This window comes from Taeniopygia guttata, chromosome 4 (genome assembly GCF_048771995.1).
Source record: "Taeniopygia guttata chromosome 4, bTaeGut7.mat, whole genome shotgun sequence".
NCBI classification, from domain to species: Eukaryota; Metazoa; Chordata; class Aves; order Passeriformes; family Estrildidae; genus Taeniopygia; species Taeniopygia guttata.
Genome location: NC_133028.1, coordinates 59,335,267 through 59,355,461, shown reverse-complemented (window position 1 = coordinate 59,355,461; position 20,195 = coordinate 59,335,267). Strand labels below are relative to the sequence as shown.

General features: G+C 35.5%; 1 pseudogene; it reads left to right on the top strand.

Annotated features, from left to right (window-relative positions):
• Positions 1 to 20,195, top strand: part of LOC116808254 (uncharacterized) — a 70,743-nt pseudogene that overhangs the window by 15,677 nt on the left and 34,871 nt on the right.

Here is a 20,195-nt window from a genome sequence, read left to right as displayed (position 1 = left end):
GGTCCAAAAGTGGCATCATTCAGTTCAATGAAGAGCTGCTGTGAAAGCACATTTAAAAAATAACCCATGGTGACAAGGGCTGGGGAAGAAGGGGGAGAATCTGCAGTTCAAAGAGCTTTTTCTGACGGAGCATAATTGAATCATGTGTGTACAAGATTCTTTTCCCTGTTGTTTGCATTTTCACTACAATAAGATAGGCCCATGGAAGTGCCTTGTGGGCAGAAAGTGAGTTCTTTAATGGAAAGGTTTATATGATTGAAATAAAGAAAGGCTGTGAAACAGGGTATTGCTGGGAGGCTGGAAATGAGCTGGATCAGCTAAAGGGGATCAGCTACACAAGGAGTTGAAGGGACAATATCAGCTGTGGGATCAGATGTAGAGAGTAGCAGGGGACAACAAGAGATGTAGTAGGAGAGATGTCAAGGAGTGTCAGTGAAGACACTTTTGAAGTGTATTTTCTGAATTGGAAATTTCAGGGCTATCCTCTATCAATGTCCCTGTGCTAGTGCAATGACAGTAAGGGACCACCAAAGTATCGAGGTGTGTACTAATAAAACCTCTATTTTTTGTAAAACAGATCATTCTTTGGTGGAGGTGAGACCTTGTAGTGGCATATTTTGATTATTTGCAAGGTCTAGTTCTACACTGCAATGGAAAACCCTGTATTAATTTATTTCTGAGTTTATGTTTCTACTCATTCAAGACTGCTGCTAACTATGGGCTGTTGATTTTACTAAGCTTTTCTCTTTTTTAGAAATGAAAATTTTCTTGAAAAGTATCACATGGTTTTAAAAAAGAAGTTATTTTCCCTTTAATTTATGGGGCTCATTGTCCTTTTCTTTTAGATTGTAAAAGGAACTAGTAAAGGAAGGAATGAAGGAGCAAAAGGAATATGTGTCCTTTAGTCCCAAAAATCTAAAGAATATAGAAGATAGGACATTTGATAATGTTTTCACTCATTCTAGCATTTCACATTTTTTTCTTTCATACTCCAGATCTAAACCAAACTTTTGTGTACATGCTAATACTGTCTTAAGACATGGCCACTCAGTTCACTAGACCATGTCATCACTGATGGCATTCATGGACTTAGGAAAATAAAACAGTCGGTGGCTTTGCTCACATTTCTTTTAAAGCAGGATAACTTTGTAGTTCTGCCTTATCCATTTTTAAGCAGTGAAATAAAACCCATCAGAAATTAGAAAAAAAAGGAAAAGGTGCTAAATGGGAACTCTATTTATAAACCTGGTTAGGTTTCTTCCATTTAGGTTGAAGATTCCATTCTCTTCCCTGGTGAGGTGTGGGTGTGCTAACCCAGCAGCTGAGCTGTGTGAATGAGACTGACATTACAGGCACTTGGAAGACATTTCCAGATTTTTAATGCATAAAAATAAAGCTGATGAGACTATCATGACATAAACATTTAATTTCATTCTTAATATAAGCAGGAAATGAGACCAAATTTCAGATGTATGTCTTGAATTACTGTGGTTTTCTACGTGCCCTTGAAATGTGTTGCATGTAAACAAACATATCCTCTGGGTTGGATAACCAGGCTAACACATGCATTCTTGATCCTTCCAAAGAGTTTCTTGCCAATGTAAAATTAAGTTGTAAAGCCTAGGAATAGCTTAAGAACATATAATTTCAACAGATCTGCCTTTTTTTCCTTTTTTTTTACTTTTCCCTTCTTTACAAAAATGGGAAATCCTGTCTGAATTGTTTATGATTTTAAACTTGCTTGGAAAAACCACACAATTTTAATTGAGGGTCAGTTTATTCTAACTCTAGTAAGGGCCAACTCATCTTTACCACAGGAACTCCTATCAGAGCTTGTACTAAGCACAGAGCACTGTACCAGAAACTCAGCAGACAGCATTTTTATTTCAAGTATTTAATGAATGTAAATGTCTTCAACATTAGTTGGCAAAATCACTTTACATATAATGTGCAACAATGCTACTACCTTCTCTAAACAAAAAAAAAAAAAAAAAAAAAAGGTTGTTCTGTTTGTCTGTTAAGTTAGCTTTAGCAGTTCTTAGAAATGTCATTCATTAAATGTCAAGCTAATTACTTGTAATATCAACCCTGAAAAGCAAACATTTATGGGTGCACTTTCAGAAACCTTATTCTTTTCTACTCACAGTTTCTCTGGTACATTTCTAGTAAACAAAATGCATGTTTTTCCAATGATATGAAACTACTTCCGAAATACGTATCTTTGTTTAAAATATAGTAGAGCGTTTCACAATACTTGAATGCAAGAGAATGAAGAATCTATTTTTCATTTTAAATAACCAGGTTTAGAAACGTGGCTGTGATATACAACAAATGAATTCTAAAAAATACTCTGTGTCTGGCACTGACCAGTTCCATTTCTGTGGGTTAGCAGGGATTGGTTTTGTTTTTGCTGTTGAACCTGACACCAAAAGTACAATTACTACTGATCCATTAGCTATTTCTATACATGAATCATTGAACCTTACATTGGCTGCTTGGCACTGAAAGTGTGCTACCAGCAGTAGCTGCACTATTAGGAAGAGTAACAGACCTCCTTTTGCTGAGAAAAAGAGGTCTGAGAAAAGAAAACAAATTTGAGTGTTCCAAATTCTTTACTATTGATTTACATGCAGCAACATGTAAATCAATAAAAATGAAGTTAAAACACAAATTTCACAAACCAGTAGAAATAAAAAAAAAAAAAATGGACTAACTTCTATACTATTTAAATTACAAAACCAGAATTCTTACATTTGAAAGTTCTTAGCAAGCCCTCAAGTTGTCCAAGTATGTATCTGCAAGAGAAAATGAAGATGAGCACTGTCATGGTGTGTTAGTTAAATCTAGTTTTCATAGGTAACCTAAAATAAAATTGCAGCAGTCCAGAGGAGCTAGGATAGGGTGAAAGCTGGATTAGAAGTGACAAAGGGTGAAGCTGGGAGATGAAAGAGTTTGGGAACAGAAACTAATTTTTGTGTAGATAGCTGCTGTACCTACACAGCAGAGTGTACAGGCAGCTCCTGCCCCAGAAAGGTTGCATTCTACACATTAAAATGGTGAGTAAAACTAATGCATTCACAAAATCAACCAAAACCTGAACATAAAAACTCAGACTTCAACAATAATTTGGCATGTCAAAACACAGTCTGAACACTGGGTATTTTAGGAAAACCCATGAGGTTTCAATTGTTGTATTTATTCATGTGGGAGTTAAGGTTTATAGATTGCTCAAAATTCCACTAGACAAACATTTAAGTTTTTGTATACTTCGAAAGTTTCACCAAACAAAACAAAAATATCCTAATTCCGTTAAGACTTCAGCCACTGGAGACATTCAGAAAATACTTATTTCTTGTTATGCAGCTTTATTTAAAATAAATGTAATGAGAATTGCAATCTAGACATGGAGTTCATTCTCCTATTTTGATGCTTGGATGAAACACAGTCTTATTTAAGATATCCTGGCAATATAGAAGACATCAAAGTGGATGCAAACTTCAACCTTGTTCTACAACTGCTTTATATTTCTAAATCCTGGCTGCTATTTATCTTGTTCACTCTTTTGAAGTACCCATAGATTGACTCTATAGATAAAACCCAAATGCTTTAAATTAATTACCTAACACAAATTTAGTAAATGTACAAATAAACTATGAATTGCTATTTCTATATTCTAGCTAATAATTGCTTGTAAATACTATAGATTAAAATGAATGTCCTATTTTAAAAAAGCCATAAGCTAGCTGTGAATCTTCATCAGCTTATCTTCCCTCAATGCATTAATTTTTTGGACTTCAATGATAAGTGGTAAAGAGGCTTCTGTGATAAGCTTGGTTTAAACTCTGGCTTTTCTCACTGATTTATCAGATAATGTTGGTGTATCTTTGAGGGATTCCTGCAACAGCCTTTGCCTTTAAAAGTTTAAAAGCAACCAGGCTGACCCTGCAGATGGGAAAAAGCTAGATGAAAAAGCTTGACATAGAAATGGAACACAATGGCAGTTCAGAAGGGAACTTAATTTGGGACTTAAAAAGTCCAGTAAGAATCAGAAAACTTGGAAAGGTATTAAGAATTAATTTGGTTATTTTAAAAATTTGATTCTGATTCACTGGCTCCTGGAATTTCAAAGGTTTATAAATATTTTTTTTCCCCCATCCATCTATATTTGATATTGCTGGCATTTATTAACTTCTCAGGCTGCAAGGTAAGCAGTGTTGTGTATACTGGAAAGGCTTCTTGCCAAGCTGTGGGAATATGCAGTTGGAGCAGAGAGCCCTGTATACTGGGAATTCTGAATGTCTCTACATTAAGATATTTACTTTTGATCAGTAGATTGCTACTGTTTTATGTTTCATACCTGAGTATCTCACATATTTTTCAAATACAATTTCTCATTTTAGAGGAGGGATTAATATCTATACAGGCAATAGCCAACATTCTGAATTACGTCTGAAATGTTCAAGGTTTTTACAAGTGATTTAGGTAAGTGAATTTTTCAGTGGATTCCATGAGTTAGGCATTCACAGAGTTAGAAGTTGTACAATCCCTCCCACTAAACAGAAATGTGCTTAATCAAAAAAATTAAAAAGTGCAATAGACAGAAATATCTTTAAATCCTATTCTTTCTCACATGTAGATGCTTAATACTATTTATCTCGATGATTCCTAATGGTATGGTGTGACTGCTCTATGAAATATAGAGCAGAATTTTCTGTGATGTGCTTTGTTTGTTTGTTCATTTTCCCCAAGTATATTCTAGGAAGAAATTTGGTCCTAAGTAACTTAGTGGTTAGGGATCTCATCTCTCCTGCTAGCAGCCATGAGACTCTCATCAGTTCCCTGCAGGAATTACCATTATGTTACATTAGAGAGAATGTTGAATCTAGCAGTCAATGAAGCAAAATCCTACACTGGCAGAGGTTGCAGAAGGCATCTGACAGTAGGAAAACTGATGAGCATGGCCTGAGCCTTAAGTATTTTATCACAGAATTTGTTACATGGTCATTTTTTCCTAGCACTTTTCATCTTTTAACATTAGTAAATATTTGACAGATTTTTTTTTTTTTGAGCTTGGGTAGAAGGCTGAGCTCTCATGTGCTATTAAATATAAATATTGTGAACAGAAAAGAGAAAGTATAATATAGCAATGCAGGAAGAATTAATGAAACTTCTTAATAAATAACCAATGCAGCCTCATCAGAAATATTGTGCAGTCTGGGCCACAGCATTCCAAAAGCACATGGCAGCAGCAGGGCGGTTTGTTTACAGTCCAAGACCTTGACAAAATTTACTTGGATTAAGCTGCAAAAAAAGAGTACTGGCTGAGCTGCTAATAAAGGACATTTAAACATGCACCTATGGCTCAGTGCTGTGGTTTAACTCCAGCCAGCAGCTCACTCACTCCCCATGCTGGGATTGGGGAGAGAATCAGAAGAGTTCAAATAAAGAATGTGAAATAATTTGGATAAATTATGTATTTCCCTACTTTTATAGCAATTTTAAGAAATATTTTATGAAAAATATTGGACAGGGCAGAGATTACAAATTCTCAAATTCAAAGTTAAAATGAGGTCAATCTCACAAAACAATAGAAAAAATTTAAAAAATCTTTACACATTCTCTACAAAAGGTTTAGAAACTGTGTTATAAATTTGGAGGTAAGATTAAATGTTAAGATTAATTTAAAGTAGAAAGAAGCTGGGGGAAGTAATTCACCTACTAAAAGTTTTCTGTTTGACCTTAGAGCTGCATAAATCCTATTATTTAATAAAATAACTGTAAACTTATTTTAGCCTGATTGAAAACACTTGTGAAGACTGAAAGGTTTGCAAGAAAAAATGGGAAATTTTATTTTCTGTTTAATTTTTTTTTGTTCTCAAAAAGTAAATGTCTAACTTTGTCTAGCTTTGACAGTGGAAGTCCTAGGGAGCCTAGACAAATTAGGTTATGCCTCTCTTGCCTAGAGAGGCACCTGATCATTAAGTCTAAGCCAAAACTCCTTTTTGTATTTCTTTAAGATGTGTTATTTCTAATCTGGCATCAAAATGCCTGACCTTAAAAGAGCTTCTTGATTTTTAATTTTTCTTGATATTAATGTGAGATAAGCATGCAATGCTACTTCTATGGAAGGAGCAAAGTGTCATGGGCAGACATAGCTGAGAAGGATGAGTTTATGGAATTTCAGGAGTTGGAGTGTCTCCTATGGCACTGCAAACAATTTCATCACGACAGGGTGCACTGACTTTACTGTGCTGCACTTCTTGAAAAGTGTTTTTAGCAAATATAAGCCACCACTTCCTCAACCGGGAACAAATGACTGAGAAATAGATGCTGACTTTAGGCAAATCCTGAAGCTCTACAGCTGAAATGTATTCCCCCCTCCCCCCGAAATGAATTTCAATGACATTTTTGTCAAAAATAATTTCTCAGGCTTAGGAGAGTATCTGCTGTAGGGACTAGAGGAGAAAAACAGAAATTCAAAACCTCTCAGGAAACCAAGCATGCAGGGGAATGTTGTTTAGGGTATTGAAAAAGTGAGGTTGAAATCTCTTTCCTTATCCATTCAAGGCACTTTATTCCATTTCAGTTCCACAATTGTAGAATCCCTTGGTTTTGGTCTGCAGCAAACCGAAGCTGAACTTCAAAATCTTGGAGTTCCATGTGAAGTTATGAGTGAGTCTGTAAAATACACATTGTCCAGAGACATGGCTATACTTTTTTTTTTTTTTTTTTTTTTTTTTTGTAGTTAAATACCTGCTCTAGTGAGGCTTTGATGATGAGCCTGTGTTGCCACTGCAGTTACGTTGTTTTCACAACTGAACCAGTGCACATTCTTTTAATTATTTTCAACTCCAGTTCAGCTATTTACAGTACCCATGTTCAATGGTAGGTAAGTTACACAACCTTTGTGCTTGCATCACGGCATTTTTATGTTATTAAAGCCAAAAATAAAGTCTGAACTTCTAGGAAGAATAGGTAACCTGGATTAAAATGCAGACAAGAAGTGGGAAGTAGAAAGCATGGCATGCACAAAGACATCTTTGTTACTGGATGCTTCATGTGAAAGAAAATAATCTTGCTGAGTATTTCCATGTCTGATTGCACTTTATTTAATGAGAAAAGGTAACAGAGATAATGCAACTTGGATAAAACAGTGAGTGTGCTCAGAAGATGCCTGTAGCTTTCCTTGCATCTGCACACAAGGGGTATTCTTGTTTCAGAATGACTTTCATATATTTCCTGTAAAATTAGGAGAAACAAAAACATGAGAATGGTTCATTAAACTTTAAAATAGGCTTCATAAAATCTTTCCCCAAAAGACAGGAGGAATATGTTATAGGCAAGGAGTTTCATTGCCAGAATACCATTATTGATTTATTTTCTTTGGGATGAGATAGAATATATCTGTGGTGTTTTAAGAGATAAGATAGTCTTGTTGCTTGTGATTTGCACTTTAGTAGGTTTTTACACTTGACCTAAAACAGGAGATCATTATTTAAATCAAAAGCCCTTTCAAAGCTAGCTGTGAATTACCCACTTCTGCATCATCATTCAAGGCTGATAAAGAGTTCTACTGTTTATCATGCAAAGTGCTTGCATAGTTCAAATTCACCAGTTTAGACAGAATACCACAATAATCTGAATTGAACAAAATACAAAATATTTTTCCCTCTATCATCTCTGATTCAGAATAGAATGATCAACTTCTATTCTTCCCATTGATGAATGATGAGAGTTTCAATATTCCAGCATGGAATTGCAGGTGATTTTTTTCCTGTGCTGCCTTGTAGACTTGGGAGAAACACTTTGTAAATGGTCCAGACCATCCTTTTTAATGCACTTTATGCTCATTCTTAAGGTTAACCTTTACCAGACTCTATGATCTAAAGAAAAAAGCATTAAGTTCCTGGTGTACTGTGACAGCTTTGTGTCATGTAAATTGAATCCACTTCAGGGTTTTCTTGTATTATTTTATCTGTCTGTCTTCTGTGCTTCTTTTTCTCATGATCTTTGCTGCACCTGTGAATTTTCTGGTATGGTCATTGTTCCATACTTTACGTATTCAGGCCATATCCAGCATTATGGGATACTGGGACCAATAATGGGCCAGTGGCACCTTGCCACACAAACTAAGGACCTTAGTTTCTGTGGCAAGGTGCTGCTAACCATAATAGATGGAACTTTTTTCCCAAGTTGAAAACTAGTAACCTCTTCCAGTTTATCATATAACACTCAGTCCAGTTTCTGGACTCTGGTTGGTAGCTTTTTTTTTATTTTTTCTTTTTGTTTGGTTTGGGTTTTTGTTTTGTTTTGTTTTATTTTTAATAACCTTTGGGAAAGGAGTCTTCTGAAGCCATTTAATAGTCTTCTGAGTAATCAGATTTCTGCATTTCAGCTTCTCCTCAGTTTCAGAAATGTTTCAAATATTACTCTCTGAAACTGCTGCAATTTTTTTAATTCCACTTTGAGGAATTTTCTAATTCTTTTTTGTAGGTTAATGTAATTGTTATATCCATATACAGCTTGTATGATTAGGAAAATTTAAAGTAGTTTCAGGCCCTGTAGAAAAGAGGAAGCAAAATAGCAGAGCTAGAATAGAATAAATTAGTTTGCTATACCTAGTTCTGGAGTAGTTTTCCATGCAGACATTATACTTAAATGAAACTTATTTTTATTCCAGAATAATTATTCTGCTCACAAAGCAGCACTGGCTTGGAGACAAAGCTAAGACTTCTAACACTTGGTAAGTTTATCTCTGAATTCCTGCTGTGCAGATGGCACAGTGGGCTGGTGAGCAGCAGGACTAGGAAACAGCAGAGGAGTTGGCAGGTTGGCAAGGAAGATAACAGGTGGCCTGTGAAGTGGAAGCAAGGTCTTTATTGTAGGCCACCCTTGTCTCCAGCATAATTAAGCTGGGAATTTGAAAGGGGGAGGTGGCCTTGGATGTGGAAAGCATATCCAATCCATTGGAACACATAGTGGAGACTTAAAAGACGGTTTGGGAAGCAAAGGAAAGGAATTGAGAACTTTTGGATGGCCAGGAATAAAAATTGGAAATATAGAGGGAGGAATGGCTATCTGAAGAGTCACTACACACTGGATTGGTGGTCGACCAGCACAAATAGAGGACTGTGGAAGAAATACGCTGTATGAGGTCTTCAGCTAGATGTGTTTGTTGCTGGTTTTTGTTTGTTCATTAGTTTGTTGTGTTTTTTTTGGTTTCTCTCAACAACTTGTGTGCAGGTTGCTGTTAGAGCCAATTAAACTCCTTTTGCAAGTGGGAGGCAGGAGACTGAACTCAACTGGCAAGTGGCTCATCCTGGTGTAAAGCTGGAGCAGCCAATTCCAGGTTAAACACATGCTTTGCTTCACTGCTTTACATGGAAGATTCTGAGAAGATAAAGCCATTTGACTCCTTTGCTACAGCAGAGTATCAGTTCACCTGGCAGTGCAAGTTGTAAAGAACCTTTGCATGTATTTCTCAACTCCCACTTATCAGGGGTTGATGATATGACTTTCCTTATTTTTAAAGGGGGACATACTTCAAGTTACATGGTCAAATTTTGAAAGCAAGGTGCAACATACTGTATTTAAATAAAGAAAGAATACTTAAGAAAATAAGGTGAAAATTAGTTTCCACTCAGCTTTATTAAGTCATGTATGGCGATCTGCTGATCAATGGTTTGTCATCTCAAAAGGATAGTTTTTGAAATTACTAACATTTTTATGTGTTTGAAACTTGAGTCATGAATGTCAGAGATCTTCAGAGATCTGGCCCATGCTGATCACTGCATAGCAAGATTTTAGTTTCTACTATCAGCTCATAACCAGAATCATACTGATATGCACAGTTGGAGGATATAAGACTGACTCAGACAATGTCTTCATAGGATTTGGGAAATTTCAGGTGAATTGCTAAAATACTCAGTAACTCTCTCTGTTACTTCATGTGTTTATCCTTTCCTGAATTCATACATTTAAGCCCAGACATGGAAAAGTCACTTACTGTAGTGCTGGATCTTTGCCCAGAAAGAAATTTTTGGAGAATGGCTCTTGAGGTTTTTATGCAGATACTCTGCCTACTGCACCTCTATGTCCACTCTTCTCTCATGTTTTTTCCCTCAGACAGCTGGTGTTAACATCCAGACTCTTCATTAAATAACTAGTCACATCTCAATTGCAGAAAAAGCATAATTTCATTTCATATTAAATTATGGAGGGTGACTTTACTAGTCATTGTCTTGTCTTTAGACTACATGAACTAAAATGTAGATAATCTTCCAGCATATACCTTAGATGGCTGACAGGGTTTCAAAGTAGATGAATGAGGTTGATAAAATGATAGGCTTTAGCCACTCTAGTTCTGGGAGGAGCAACATCAGAATGCCAGTCCCTAGATTACAACCAGATGCAAAACCCAGTATACAGCTAGCTAATATAAAAGCCAACTAAATTGGGCAGGATTACTCAGTGGTGACACAGAACTTACTAAATAAATGACCCAAGAATTATACACCTATAAAATGAGGTACTAAATAGGGCTATTCCTGAGCATCTGCATGGATTTTAACTCTCCCACCAGATAACAGTGGTGCCTGGTGATCCTAAAATATACAAGGTTGTGGAGAGCCAGGTTTTCTATTTGCAATAGCAGTTGCTTGAATTGCATGCTTGCCTTCATAAGAAAAATGTTTAACTGTTGAGCAACTCATGCATCCCTGCTGGAAACCTGCAATACATGCCAGGGCACTGACTTTGCAGCCTTTAAAACCTGCATTATTTGATTAAAAAAATGATAATCAGCCTCTAGAGTTCAGACTCAGTGGGTGAACTTGTTAAATGGAATGCCTGAAAGAATATTTTAGTTGTAGTTGTAAGGTAGTTGCCTACGTTAGTCTAGCATGTACCACATATGACATTTTAAAACAGGATTTGTTCATCAAAACATGCTGGTAATTTGAAAAGTAATGAAAATGTTTGGTGGAGAGAATTGCTCTATATATGCACACCTGAATGAGCCCTGATTTTGGCATTTTCACACAGGCACATGCTTAAAATTGCCATTTAATTGTATGAAACCTCTAACCCTAAGGAGTACAAAACACAGTAGGAGGTTGGGTATGGAAAGGAAAAGAATTTAGTCTGAACAGAAAACATTACAGTGTCTGTATCCTTCTAGGCGGTGTGGCCATGCTACAGTCACAAGTTAGTGACAAAATACAATGTGCCAGTCATGCTGTCCTGAAAAGAAAAGAAATCTATGGGGTAGTGTATGGAATTGCGAGAGGTGTGGGATAGTTTCTGTCATAAAACGGGCTAGATAAGATGGCAATAATCAGGCAGGAAAACATTTAATGATAACAGATCTTGAATACCATTTTACCATCCATCAATGGTAACAGATGTAATGGATCAGGATATCAGATATCCATTTTTTAAGATGCTTTATTTAGAGCTGTGTTTTGGGAACACAGGAATTAAAATGACAAGGACATTCTTCAATTATGTATTGGGTTATTTTGTTGGGATTTTTTTTACCCATTTTTTAAAAATAGATGATGTGTCCTTCTTAAAATGAAGCTAGATGAAAAATACATCACAGCAAAACCCTCATCTGTTAGAATTATTCGGTAGCAAGACAGAGAGTAGTCATTGAGAAGATGGAAATGTGAAAGCAATATTTCCCTTTTTTGAACCTGTACACTGAAGTTTAAAGCAAAGCATGGCTATATTCATCCCCAGCATTTGTGGTTACTGATTAGGTAGATTTATTTATCTGAACTTTTTTAGTCCTGTCTAAGTTTGGAACCTTTCAAAATATATGTAGAGTTCTTGAAATATGTGGCAGACATGAGCTAAGATTTTACTTATCTAATTTACAAGGTCTTTTTTTCTGTCTTTCCAGACTACAGTGTTCTTCCAAGCCAACTAAAAGTAAAGCCCTGCATCAAATGCTAAGTCAGAAAGGAGGAATATGAGGTACAGATGAAACTGAAGTAGTTGTTTTCAAACTTATTTTTCAATGTTTTTCTTTTGGTAATTAATATTGAAAACTGACAGAGGAATTAGAAAGCATAAGTTGGTTGCAGTCATATATTTAGACCATTTCCAAGTAGAACCCTTAGATTCACAATGTCATTAAACTGCAAAACCTCAGAATCGTGATTCTGGCTTTTGTTTGTTTGATGTTCATATAACCTCCCCTTAACATAATTCCAGCATTAGGAAACCAGGCAAGTTTTAGTATAAGACCAACCACACTGGTCCCACAGAGGTTTAGATAGGTGTCTTCAACTGGAAGCAAAAGCTGTCATTGTGTTTGTCAATATGGCTTGTCCTTATGCTTACATTTTGTTTTATTGTCCTATTTTTATCTTCTGTGCGCAATCCAAGTTAATAATTTGGGATGTATGTTTGAGTTCGAGCAGTGTTTCATCTTCTTATTAATTTATGTCTGCATGAATTGTAATTAGCTGGTCATCAAAATTCTACTCATCCATACATTGATTATGTATATGCATATCTTCTGATTTTATTTGTAAAGTGATAATTTCTGGATTGAGAGCATACTGACACTTATGAGTAATCACTGGGACGCAGTTCAGCACTCCATCTGTATTCAGCAAAATACTTAAGCAACCGCTTAATTTTAACTTTAGCTCAGGTAAGCATGAGATTGCCTCCATCCAAATTCAGCATAGCATTTTAAGTATGTGCCAAGCTTTAAACATATCCTTAAATCCTACTAAAGCTAAAATCAAACACATCCTTAAGTGTTTTCATGAATATGGATAACTACTGAATGAGGTTTGATGAAATGAACTCTGTTGGCCATTAAATAACAAGAAATGCCTGGCCATGAATCCATTAATGTCCTACAGGCAGGGAAGGTATTACAGAAAAAAATAAAACACTCTTTTTGTGTGTTGAAATTCTAGAAGCTAAACTGTATTGTTGAAGATAAAGTATTTTGCAGACTATGGGAGGTCCTTCTAACCCTCAAAAGATCTGTATCCATAGGAAGCCAAGGGTTCATTCTCAGCATTTCATTAAGTTCAGAATGCTCAATAAAATTTTCATTCTTTAAACAAGACATTTAAAATAATGTATCTGTATTAGTCCAAAATTACCAATGATAATGAGAGTGCAGCCAGTCACAGAAACCTGCAAAGAAAAATGCATATACAGGTGTTAAGGATGTTAGAGTTTACAGAATGTTTTCTGTGATTTTCTTTTATTTTCACCACTGATGTGTTTGATTCACATCCCCATTCTTCATTACAGTCCATTTTCACTTTTGCTGCTTCAACCTTTAACAGTCTTTCTGCACTATTTATGTGAAAAGCTCTTTGCATTTTTATTTCAGATCCTTCCTCTCCTACTGCAGTTCATGAAGTCTTTCAACTGTAGGCTGTTAATCCTTTTCAGATTAATATGATTTTGGTGATAATCCTTTCATTTGTTGAATTTTTAAGACATATAATCATTAAAGAAAGTGCTAGACAGATTTTCCATTAAAGCAGTTAGCAGCAGGTGGTATTTCTTTAATGTATGTCGGTAGCACTTTATGTTGCTCATTTATAAAATTAAATCTGTAGATTAAGAGAATAAATCTAGAGTTAGTTGTTGCTCTTTTCCCTTTGGTATTACATTTAAACCCAGTCAAGGAAAAAGTATTCAGAAGTTTGCAGAAAAAACAGTTGTGAAAATGCTCTTTTCACAACTCGATTGCTACTTTTAATTGGGAGTAAGGGTCAGCTTCTGTCCTCATACTGCAAAACATTAAGTTAAATATTTGTACAAAGAAGAGTATCATTTAAATGTGACCTTCGCTTTCAGGTAGTCCATAGGATGTAAATGCCATGTGGGAATTATTCCAGGTCTGTGTACAAGGCTAATTCTTACCTTCATTGAAGTTAAATTTATGGCTCTTTGCCAGATGGAACTGAAGTTTTATAATTACCTCAACAATGGCACACATAAATCTTGTATCATTAGAAGTTTTGATTTTCTATTGATTCCCAGCTCACTGTCCATGACTATCCTTGTCAACCAAATTATTTATCCTATTTTTTGTCTTCTTTTTCTTCTGGCTTTCCCATTCTTTTTTGCACACTGATAAAACAACACACAGGAAGAGTAGGCCAGGTATTAAAATACGGTGATACTGAGTACTCTTGTAAGCCCCATTTTAATTAAGGTCTCAGAAGCAAAGCTTCAAAGCTAGTAGACAAACAGCAAAAATGCTAGAGATCTGAAAAACATTCAAAGTTCATTAAAACCTCAGTTTAAACAAATAGAAGGTGTAGCCTGCCATGGTAGAATGAATTTGTGCTTTTATATACTGAAAACTCAGAGGCGCTTTAGGCAAGCAGGAAAGGAAACAGACACCACAATACTTTAAGAAAATCAGGTCCTGAACTTGGCAAACCTTTAGCTGATTTTGTCACTTATTTGCAGCTTTAAAATGATTTGGCTTTTGCAACAGCCAAAATAAGTGTCCTTTAATCACTTCCAACCTATTAACAGATGGGCAAACAGCTTTTATAAATGGGGCATACAAAATACTCCAATATCAGCCAAAACTAATTAGTAGCATTATCTGAACTGAAATTTCTAAGTGATGGAATATACATCAATGCAGATAAATTGACAGAAATTCCTTTTCAACCATCCCGCTTCGTATTTGTTCTGGTTTAGTATATTCTAAACACTTATTAAATAAAAAGCACTTTTTTTTCTTGTTTAGCTATCTTGTTCCATTAAAACAACATATTTTCCTGTAAAAGTTCTCATTAGAGATAGTGTAACTGAGAGAAATTATGTTAAGCAAAAGGTAGTTTAGAATACATTTTTTGTGGCATATAAGAGAAAGAGTAGTGTAACTTGACTACAACCTTAAAATTAATTAATCTTAAAGAACAGGACAAAATACTGATATCAGTCATTGTTTATACAGCAGTCCCACAGCATATTAAATATGTCTTTGCCCTGCACTATTAATCAGAATATGTAAATTGCATGAAATTAAATTGTGATATTATAAAAAAAATTGCCACATGTATAATTCAGTAGGAAGAGCCATTCAATGCATTCCCATCAGATCTGCAGCATGAATTTGATTTTACAAAGACATCTGTAGTGCAGACAGCTGCTGTACCTAAGTGAGGGTTTGATTGTGCACTTGATCGTTCAAACAGCCACTTGTCGATATCTTTCACATAATTTTTTTTATCATGGATCTACAAAATAATGTAATGGTAACTTAATCAGAACTGATCTGAAACACATTTTTGTTAAACAAAATAAATAATTAAATGTGCAGATTTTCAGAAGACTTTCTCTCCTTCTGTCCAAGTACCCTGCCTTCCTTAAGCAATCTGCCTCTTCCTCAACTTACCTATTGATTTGAGGATTTTGTTTGAAGCTTCAAACTTTAAGTAGAATCTGAAATAAATATAAAAACATTGTTATGACAACATTTCAAGCTTTTCTCCTTCAAGAGAGCATAATGGGCCCTGCCCTCCCAATATAGATAATTGCCTTAGATAAAATTTTCTCAAAATTTGACAACAAATAATATGTAGAAATGCTGTGTATACTCTATATATTCATGTAGTCAGTCAGGTTTTTCCCTTCTTGTCCATCTAACATAATGTTGTTTCTTGGTCTTTGAAGACAGTGGGTTTGATCAGTCCAGAGATGCAGCCCTTGAATATTTCTGTGCTTGGCACATTCTCCTGTCTTAGAGCAGATATGCATCACCTGGACCACACAGGCATGTCTAGAAAGAACTGTGGTGATGGGCTTCCACTCAGGGTATTCCCTGTGCAACCCAGGAAACTGCAATCTCCTCAAAACCCTACAGACAAATTAAAATGTTGCTCTTCTCGGACAGACTCTCTGGGCAAGATGGTAAATGCACGGTCTCTGCAGATATGGAGCTGAATGATGCCGATAGAGGGTTAAGCTCCTTGTTCAGTGAGAAAGGTTAAAGGGTCTATCATATTATGAGTGAAGGATGCAATTGTGGTGCCATATTGTCAGGTTCTATGGAATACCTGGAAGATTTTTTAGCCAGTAGAGAGATCAAGATTCATGGAACAGATTTGTCTTTGTGGCATAGAGGGGAGTGATGAATAAGTGCAAATGGTATTTTTTAATTATAAAAAGATGGTCTGATGAGAAATCCTGCAGACTTTTGGTTACACAGAGAAAGTACTATAAAACGCCAGAAAATAATCAGTTTCAGATGAAACGCATCATCTAAGTAATTTTCTTTTTAAAAAAGTCAACATTTAATAGCCTCAAAAACAAAGAAACAAACAAACAAAACTACCAAAAGACAATATTTTGAGAAATACCCAAGTTTCCATTTCTCTAATTTTATCTTACTAGCACCTCATTGAATGAAGACCAGGCATAAAACCTCATTTTCCTCTTAATTCAAAGCTATTTCAAGCAGATTGGTTTAGTCTGGGCACAATCTGGATGTATTAAATAAAGTTAAAAGTGACTTTATGCACACAGCTACTCATGACCTTAAGTATAAAATTACTATTTCTATTCAGAATTGTATCTTCAGGACAAAAAGAAAACCTAATATCATCTATGGAAAATTTTCAGCTATGGTTTGGTTTACATTTCTGCCAGTTACACTGCTTGAAATGCAAAATCCAACATTTTTTGTTATTTATCATATATGTTGTGATCATTTCCTCAGCTGAAGCATAGTAAGGTTATCACATAGGAGGACTTTGGAGATGAAACTTCAGGGAGCTCCTTTCTACTCATCCTGTATCAAGATAAAATTGAGAGCTTTCAGAGTTTTAAAATTACTTTTAGTAATTTTACTGTAACAAATACATGTATATTCCAGGATATTGAATATCCTCAGTTTTTAGTATTTCCATTATCTTGTTTTGACAGGAAAATCTCCAATACAGAATTTCCTGCTGTGTTCTTATGAAAAGGATTGGTTTCAATATATTTGTCTTGTCTCCTTAAATCTTTCTTTTTTCTTTTTTTTTTTGAGTGTGTGTGTGAAATTTCCTGGCAAGTTTAATGAATACACATTAATAAAATCTATGAAAGTTTGCATTCATATGGAAGAAACACTTAAAGCTTTCAATGTCTTTCAGCTATAGCTTGTATTACCACTTCAATTGTAAGACCTGGCAGATAAAATATTTCTTTAGTCTCACTCAAATTACCATGTATTTGCGCACAAAAATATGACTTCATATTTTGTAAAAAAAAAAAAACCTCCCAGACAAAACCAAAGCTATATAGTGGAATAAGAACTCAAAATATTAACAATTTTGAAAATAACTTAATCCTTATAGTTTGCAAAGCCGTGGGCATTGTGCAGATCTACCCAGCTGCAGCAGAACACTTGGCAAGAAGATCTGGATGCTAATTCTGTAATTGTACATGGTAAATGACCAAGAGTTTATTTTCGATCTTTTCAAGCTATTCATGTAAATAAGAGGATTCTATGCGATTCTGTAATTATTTTAGGTGCACATTACAGTTTGCCATCTAGAATGTTTACCCATAGTCCACCAAACTGAAACAATGAATCTTCTGTCCTTTAAATTCCAGAGACCTTCAAACTCACAAGAAAAATGCAACCCACTTGGAAGTCTTTGCAGCTCCTTGATATAGTAGAAAGCACCCTGGCAATGGAGAACTTAAAGCTGTAGTTTGCATTCCAAGATACATCAGAAGGTGGGTTGAACACAGACTATTCAAGACAGTAAATGTTAAGATATTATTTTGGTTGTTTAATTCATTCAGCACTTAGATTTTCATAGTGTCAGAACACTTGACTGTTATTTTGCTATTAAAAATCCCCATGCTCAGCTAGTCTGGTTGTCATGGTTGACTGTCATGGTTGTTCTGCACCTTCAAGGTTAGGCAGAATTCAGTGAGACTGAATTCTGTGTTGGTGCCCATTCCCATCCTTTCATCTCCAGAAGGCTCTGTATCAGTTTTTAGAGGAGAATGCCCCGTGCGACACTTGATCCCTCTGCCTCCAGAGAGTCGTGATGTGCCTGCATGTTTTACTGTCAATGCTGGGGCTTGCAGCTTTTCAGGTAGAGAAACAGCCTGTAACTAACAGAATGTTCATTGCACTCTTCTTCTCCCACTTTGTTTTACATCTCAAATGCTAAAAAAAAAAAAAAAAAAAAAAAAAAAATATCTTGTATTCGATAGAACAGAAATATATATAATTACAGACATGGGCTGCTTCTCCTGATACATAAGCAGAAAAGTTTTAAAAGAAGATAGTTGACTGATAGAAACCTGCCTGTTCTTTAGCTCCAAGTGCTTTTCTCACTCCCATCTGCATTCTTCTGAATGTTTTTGTTTGTGTAGTCCTTATCACCTCAAGGATTATACGATGATACTAAGGAAAATAAAGTTTAGACTGCAAAGCTTAATCTAAACTTCCTTTTTGTCTCATCCATTGCCCTTCAAATTCCTCTTTTAGAATTACAAGTGGCCATCTCATCACAGAATATGAGCAAGATTAGTCAAGTGTACACTAGAAAACAGCTTCCCTCATGGGAAAAAAGTGCGAGAAAGAGAATTGGTGAGCATTTAACTATACACCCAAACACAATACTACAAGCTCGACTTAGGTAAACATTTTTTCACACCTAAGAGTTAGAAATACTACTTTAATTTTTTTCATCTTCTTTAAAAAGACATTTCAAAGAAATAGAAATAAGTCAAATGAGATGTGTTGTCTTCTCATTTCTTCGCTGTCTTTTCTTCATGGTCTTTAGAGATTAGAGTATGAACTCTGCCTTAGAAGGCAGATACTGATTTTCGGAAATTGTTAAAGTGACATTAATTTTCTCTGCTTTGAAGACAGAAAGAAAAATTTTATAGATGCTCATGCACAACATGGAGTGTAATATGATCTAACAGTGTTAAGCCTTACAGGAAGTCTGATGGCTTTGTTAATCAATAGTTCATCAGCTAGACTCATAACCTCTGCCTCAGGGAAAAAGGTTTGCAGAATCTCACCAAATCTGCAAAAATCTGTGGGAAATGCCCTAATACCCTAGGGGGAGAAGTTTCATATACTGATTTAGGTTGAGCGTATCTGCCAAGTAAAAAAAGAATGCTAACCACAATAATTTTTCACTTACCTCAACCTTTTTCTACCAGTTCTGCTGACCATCCCCTCTTCATATGGAGAGGTTCTAATATGGGAGACGTATTTCAGCACGGCTGGTCTCCTTTCATCAGCAAGGCTGATGCATGACTTTCCCTTCAGAGCAGGAATAAGTCAGGAGCAAAGTACCCCAGCATGTAACTTCTGCACAGGCCTATGTCTTCATACAAAACATTTCAAGCATGCTAACTTGGCTCTGAAGAAGTATTTCTGAAAAATGAGAAAAATATTTCTTAAAAAACTCCCTCCAGTACCTAATACCTTATTTCAAATATATATCTGAAGAAAAACTTTTATTTTTCAGTTTGTGAAATTGTGTTTTCCCAGGGAGGATTTGTCAAAAAGATGGTCAGAAATTATCTTTGTGAAATTTTGAGATACTGTGGATACTCAATACTTCCCAGCAGAATACAGTATGTCCCCCAGCTGGCCTATTCAGGTAAGTGGCTTCTTGTAAATTCTTTACAACAGAACAAGATTTCACCTGCAGGTGCTGCAGGTTTTGGGTTTTTTGGTTGTCATTTTTTAATGAATTTTTAATTTGTTTTTTAATTTAATTTTCCTTGAATGAATAAGATACCACTCTTAGAAGTATAATCCAGATAAACCTTATCTGGTGTTGATGATCTTTTCCAAAACGGAGCATTTTATTGTTATACTTGAAATAAAACACATATTTTCAGAATTTCACTGTGTCTAAGAGCACTGGAATATAATCCCATACTATTTTAAAATATCCTTAAGAGGGTGCAGAGCAATTCTGTGGCAGGTCTGCACTTGCAGATGACTCCAGGCAAACATTAACCCTTTTGTACACTCAGCAGTATTTGTGGTGTTTGCCTTCCAACACTCTTGAACAGTTCAGAGCAGGAAACTTTTAGAAATGTTCAGAGATTAAAATGTTCTTAAATGGCTGTTTTTAAATAAAACAGGATGTGGGAGATGCCCCTGGCAGCTTCTCCTGTAGCACACTTTATTAGCCCCCTCTTGGTTGTAGTGACATATG